The sequence below is a fragment of the Anolis sagrei genome, chromosome 2, assembly GCF_037176765.1.
Source record: "Anolis sagrei isolate rAnoSag1 chromosome 2, rAnoSag1.mat, whole genome shotgun sequence".
Lineage (NCBI taxonomy): Eukaryota > Metazoa > Chordata > Lepidosauria > Squamata > Dactyloidae > Anolis > Anolis sagrei.
Window position 1 is genome coordinate 49,941,614 of NC_090022.1, and position 6,604 is coordinate 49,948,217.

The window sequence follows — 6,604 nt, forward strand, 5'->3', positions numbered from 1 at the left end:
CAGGAACCTTCAAACAAGTCCTAGGAGTGGGACAGAGCTAAAAATATGAACAGATGAAGATGAGCTACATCCTGCAACTCAGCCCCAATCCTATCGTGTTCAGAGAAATATAGTCTAGCTGTATACATCTTTATGCCTATAGATTCTCCATTTGCAACCAAAAAGCATACACAATGCTGGTCCCTATGCCTTATCTCCTCCAGGGATAAATTAAATTACTAATGCTGATGTTGCTAACTGTAACTGTTGGGTGCTCTGAAAATCTAAATGTACAGCAAGTTTACTCCTAAGGGAACATTCAAGTGCAAAATAGGAGAAGGCTCCTTTTGAAAGACCAAACTTTCAAACTCAAGACATTAATTCTTTGCTGTCACTTATACTACATCAAATACAGTGCAACAAGTTGTTCAGGAACAAGACCATTTGCTCCTATACTGTATATACTTTGAGTGCATGATACTTCATGTACTTTCTAATGAATCCAGAGGTTTCAAGCCGTTTTAAATAAGGAACAACTGCCTGAGTGCATATATTCTCTGATTGTACTACCAATAAAATTGGTAGTCTGCCCATGCATGACTGGTATTTATTGAAAAACTATAACAAAATGTGCTGCAGGATGTCCCGCAAAAGAACAAATACAAAAGTGTTTGCAGTTTAATAACTGATTTTATCATGTTTTCATGATAGAACCAATTAGGAAATGACACTTATAACCCAGGAACAAAAATAGTGTTACATAGTGTAAAAAGAGTTTTACCTTTTTGGACATAGGATTCACTTCAAGAGGCTGCACTCACAAAACTCTAAGGGGCTACACTGATTATAACTATTGTGGAGATAAAATCTTCCCGAGGTCACCAAAGGAAACCTTCACAAGCCACACTATGATAAGAGCTTTCTCCATGTGGCTTAAAGCAGGGTGTCCGTTTGGGATCCTTTTTGACCCAAGAAATTTTTATGGGACCCGGTATAGGTATATCTATATATACCTATATATATATAGATAGATAGAGAGAGAGAGATCAAGCATTTACTTATAAAAGACCAGTGTCTGCAAGGCTTGCTTAAACAGGCTGATTTCCCTTTTTGTGAAGTACAGCTGGGGCACTTTCTGCAGATTTGTTTTATATTTTATTTATTTATTTATATCCCTTTTTACCTCTCCAGATGGAGACTCAAAGCAGCTCACAATTAAAAACACTACAATATAACTTAAAATATACATACACACATACAGTACCATTATATATTATCTGCAGTATTTAAATTAAAATATTTTTATTATTGTATTACAATATTATCATTATACTATCCGTCCCCACCAAGCATCGCTGTGGCCCACAAGGGGGTTCTGTGTGGGAGGTTTGGCCCAATTCTATCATTGGTGGGGTTCAGAATGCTCTGTGATTGTAGGTGAACTATAAATCCCAGCAACTACAACTCCCAAATGTCAAGATTCTATTTTCCCCAAACTCCACCAGTGTTCACATTTGGGCATATTGAGTATTCTTGTAGAGTTTGGTCGAGATCCATCATTGTTTGAGTGCACAGTGATCTTTGGATGTAGGTGAACTACAACTCCAAAATCAAAGGACACTGCCCACCAAACCCTTCCAGTATTTTCTTTTGGTCATGGGAGAACTGTATGCCAAGTTTGGTTCAATTCCACCGTTGGTGGGGTTCAGCATGTTCTTTGATTGTAGGTAAACTATAAATCCCAGCAACTACAACTCCCAAATGACAAAATCATTTTTTTTTTTGCGTGAAGGACATACATTGGGTTGTTAGGTGTCTTGTGTCCAAATTTGGTATCAATTCGTCCAGTGGTTTTTGAGTTCTGTTAATCCTAAAAACAAGCTTTACATTTTTATTTATATAGATAGATATTGTATCATAATTAATGTTATATTGTATTACTTTACAATATTATTAATAATATTATATGTATATATAATACACTATATTTATTTCTCACATTTGTATCCCGTCCTTTTCACCCCTGAAGGGGGACTCAGGACGGCTTCCCAACGGGCATTTATTTAATAAAAGATAAAAGCAATTAAAACAATTTGTTAATGCTTTAAAATTACTAAAACATAGTTTAAATTACCCAGGTTTGAAATCATAGTCCAGATCAGTCCATTGTCATTCACACAAACTGGGCCTCATCCTAAATTGCTGCCTCTACTGTTTGAACACTTGGTCCCATAACCACGCTGCCCATCATTTGGACATTGGAAAACTTGTGCGGGTGCTTGTTTTCGGGGTTCCCCTGCCTCTCCTGTTGCTTCAGACCACTTTTTCCATCAGCCCACTTTGGTTGGGATTCAATGTTTACTTTTAAGCTCTTTTTTGTATTTCTATTTGAATTATTGTATATTTATTTTAAGCTTTTTTATTGTATTTCTATTTGAACTACTTCTAAAATTGTTATTGTATTTATATTCGAATTATTATCTCATGTATTGTCGAAGGCTTTCATGGCCGGAATCACTGGGTTGTTGTAGGTTTTTTCGGGCTGTATGGCCATGGTCTAGAGCAGTGGTTCTCAACCTGGGGTCCCCAGATGTTTTTGGCCTACAACTCCCAGAAATCCCAGCCAGTTTATCAGCTGTTAGGATTTCTAGGAATTGTATGCCAAAAACATCTGGGGACCCCAGGTTGAGAACCACTGGTCTAGAGGCATTCTCTCCTGACATTTCGCCTGCATCTATGGCAAGCATCCTCAGAGGTAGTGAGGTCTGCTGGAACTAGGAAAAAGGGTTTATATATCTGTGGAATGACCAGGGTAAGACAAAGGACTCTTGTCTGCTGGAGCTAGGTGTGAATGTTTCAACTGACCACCTTGATTAGCATACAATGGGCTGACTGCCTGGAGCAAACTTTTGTTGAGAGGTAATTAGATGTCCCTGCCTGCTTCCTCTCTGTTGTTGTGCTGTTGCAATTTTAGAGTTTTTTTAATACTGGTAAGGTAAAGGTAGTCCCCTGACATTAAGTCCAGTCATGTCTGACTCTGGGGTGTGGTGCTCATCTCCATTTCTAAGCCGAAGAGCCAGCGTTGTCCGTACACACCTCCAAGGTCATGTGGCCGGCATGACTGCATGGAGCGCCGGAGCGGTACCTATTGATCTACTCACATTGGCATGTTTTCGAACTGCTAGGTTGGCAGAAGCTAGGGCTGACAGCGGAAGCTCACACTGCTCCCCGGAATCGAACCTGCAACCTTTCGATCAACCAGCTCAGCAGCTTTAACCCACTGTGCCACCGTAGGCAGTATTAAATAACAGAGAGGTTGTTGAAACCTCACACCTGGTCAGTTGAAACATTCACTACCTCTGAGGATGCTTGCCATAGACGCAAGTGAAACGTCAGGAGAGAATTCCTCTAGACCATGGCCATACAGCCCGAAAAAACTTACAACAACCCACCTATTATCTCATGTTTATTATTGTATGCTTAAATTGATGTGTTAATTGTTTAAAATCACATGTTCATTATTATATGTGTAATGGCATTGTATGCCATGGATTGTAAACCACTCTGAGTCCCCCACTGGGGTGAGAAGGGTATAAATGTAGTACAATAAGTAATAATAACCAGGTTTTGAGTATAGCATATATTATAATACAGCCACTAGGTAACATTCAGAAAACTTTGGATGGATGTTGGAACTTGCAAGGATTGGCCACGCAACCTTGCTGGGGCGCATCTACACTGTAGAAGTCCTGCACGTTGATACCACTTTAACTGCATGGCTCAGTGCTATGGAATCGTGGGAGTTGTATGGTGAAGCACCAGCAGAGATGGCTAAAGGCGTTAAAAGACTTCAACTGGAAGGATTCCACAGCACTGGACCATGGCAGTTCAAGTGGTGTCAAATTGTATCAATTGTACAGTGTAGACTAGGCCTGGGCAAACTTGGGCCTTCCAGGTGTTTTGGACTTCAACTCCCAGCATTCCTCACAGCCTCAGACCCCTTCCTTTCCCCCTCAGCCGCTTAAGCGGCTGAGGGGGAAAAGGAAAGGGCCTGAGGCTGTGAGGAATGCTGGGAGTTGAAGTCCAAAACACCTGGAGGGCCCAAGTTTGCCCAGGACTAAGTATAGATGCATTCCCATAAGGCCTGATGCTTCCTAGCTCGGCTTCCCATTAGTTTCCATACACGTCTCTTCCAACATTTGGGGCCTGGAAAAGTTGGCCTAAGCAAGGCCTTATTTTGCTCATCTCCCCCTGGTTCCTCTCTCGCCGCTGAGGCCTCCTCCCTTCATTCTTTCGCCTGGAAATAACCCCCGGCCCCGAAGGTGAAGGGCCCCGAGCAGCTCCGGGAGTCGGCCACCCCTCCCCCGAAGGCTTCCCCGCGGAGGATGTCAAGGGATGCGCGGCTTACCGGCTGGGAAATGGAGGCACCCTCTCCGCCGGCAGCGCCGAGAGAAAGAGCGAAGGGAGGCGCGCAAAGCCTGATGGGAACTCGCCGGAAGGTCCTGGCAGATCGCCGCGGGTCCTTTCACCGGGAAGGGCGGTTGGCGCCGCTTGTTTGACGCTTCTGCTACGAACTGATATATAATATAATCGGAGTATAGTGCCCACTGCCGGGAAAGGCGTATTGAAATATTCGGGTCGTTTTTATTTTAATTATTATTTCGGATAGCGACGTCCAGGACCTTTATGTACGTCACTTCCGCCAAGGTGCGCCAAGCGGCAGCGGCTCTAATGGAACATAGAAGTAAGAAAAGTAGAGGGATCTACGACTGAAGACCACATTAAAATTCCGGGTAGGATGGGACCCACGTTTTTGGTTCTCGCTTACAGAAATGAGATCCTCCTTGAGGAAAATGCCACTCATCAGAGACTGTGGGAAAGTGATAGGGACAGCGACACCTGGTGGCGAAGCTGTGATGGTGCAGTTGTTTGCCCTCCTATAACTCAGGGATGATCTGCTTGATTTTTTGGAGGTGTTGTTTGCCTTAGTCTCTGCTAACTTGAGTTTCTTGGCATTCTTGTTCAGAGGGGTTTGCCTTTGCCTTCCTCTGAGGCTGAAAAAAGTAGTTTCTTACTGAAATACAGTAACATGCTATTAAAATCAATGTAAATTAGGTAAGGATCTCTTGGGAAGACAAGCAGACAAATGTCAGTGTGCTGGAAGAAGCAAAGACCACCAGCATTGAAGCGATGATCCTCCGCCATCAACTCCGCTGGACTGGCCACGTTGTCCGGATGCCTGACTACTGTCTCCCAAACCAGTTGCTCTATTCCAAACTAAAGAACAGAAAACAGAATGTTGGAGGACAGGAAAAGAGATTTAAAGATGGGCTCAAAGCCAACCTTAAAAACTCTGGCATAGACACTGAGAACTGGGAAGCCCTGGCCCTTGAGCGCTCCAGTTGGAGGTCAGCTGTGACCAGCAGTGCTGCAGAATTTGAAGAGGCATGAATGGAGGACGAAAGAGAGAAATGTGCCAAGAGGAAGGCGCATCAAGCCAACCCCAACCAGGGCCGCCTTCCACCTGGAAACTGATACCCTCACTGCGGGAGAACATGAGGGTCAAGAATAGGGCTCCACAGTCACCTACCGACCCACTGCCAGGACACTACACTTGGAGGACCATCATCCTCGGACTACGAGGGATCGTAGCCTAAGCCTAAGTAAATTAGGTTAAGGTTTCCCCTAACATTAAGTCTAGTCTTGTCTGACTCTGGAGATCGGTGCTCATCTCATCTCCATTTCTAAGATGAAGAGCCGGCATTGTCCGTAGACACCTCCAAGGTCATGTGGCCAGCATGACTGCATGGAGTGCCATTCCTTTCCCATGTATCTACTCACATTTACATGTTTACAAACTGCTAGGTTGGCAGAAGCTGGGGCTAATAGCAGGAGCTCACCCCGCTTCCCGGATAAGAACCACCAACCTTTCAGTCAGCAGGTTCAACTTGCTCCACCACCAGGGGACAATTACAAAGAGACAAAATGTGGTTGATATTGAGGTAGTGAATAAAATATTACATTAGAAGAATGTGAACTTCAGTGTCAGCCTTTGTTATGTGTATTCGAATATATGCATTTTAAGGGTATTATATTTCTTCTGTTTTAACTGTGTTGTACCCACCCACCTTGAGCCAAGGGGAGAAGCAAGTAACGGTTATTGTCATTGCTATTATTACTGTTATTGAAATGATTACATTTTATATAAATATTACTTGTGTTTTTGGCATTGATATTAATTATGTAATTAGCAGAAGCTGAAATTCAAATAAGAAGAAACAAGTGTAATAGTTTGATAGCTGCCTCTGCTTGTGGAGAGGGGAAGTCAGTTGTGTTTTTAAGGTTAATATCACTATTATTATAAAAAAGGAGACAGTTTGATAGTTTTAGGGATGTGGGTTATTTTTGTGTTTCCGTCTTCTGTTGTTTGGTTTTTGTTTATTTATCCTTTAATTTTTTTTAATTTGAGTTACACTCTGGAAAAGCCAATAAAATTAATATTAGAGAAAATAATTACGGAAATTTGAAGCAGAGGCTGGAGGGCCATCTATTGGGAGTGCTTTGATTGGGCATTCCTGTGTTGCAAATGGGATTGGACAATATGGCTCTTGTGGTCTCATCCAAA

At 42.6% G+C, this 6,604-nt stretch overlaps 1 protein-coding gene across 2 annotated transcripts in view; it reads right to left on the reverse strand.

The window, feature by feature from the left end:
• Positions 1-6,604, reverse strand: part of LOC132769363 (large ribosomal subunit protein eL32) — a 262,210-nt gene that overhangs the window by 7,208 nt on the left and 248,398 nt on the right. Inside the window, exon 1 of one of the 2 annotated variants that reach the window (XM_060766264.2) lies at positions 4,388-4,492. The exons of the other annotated variant lie outside the window; for it this stretch is intronic. The gene's annotated coding sequence lies outside the window, so the exon portion shown is untranslated. Of the gene's footprint in view, positions 1-4,387; positions 4,493-6,604 lie in introns of those variants that run through there. 2 annotated transcript variants of the gene reach the window in all.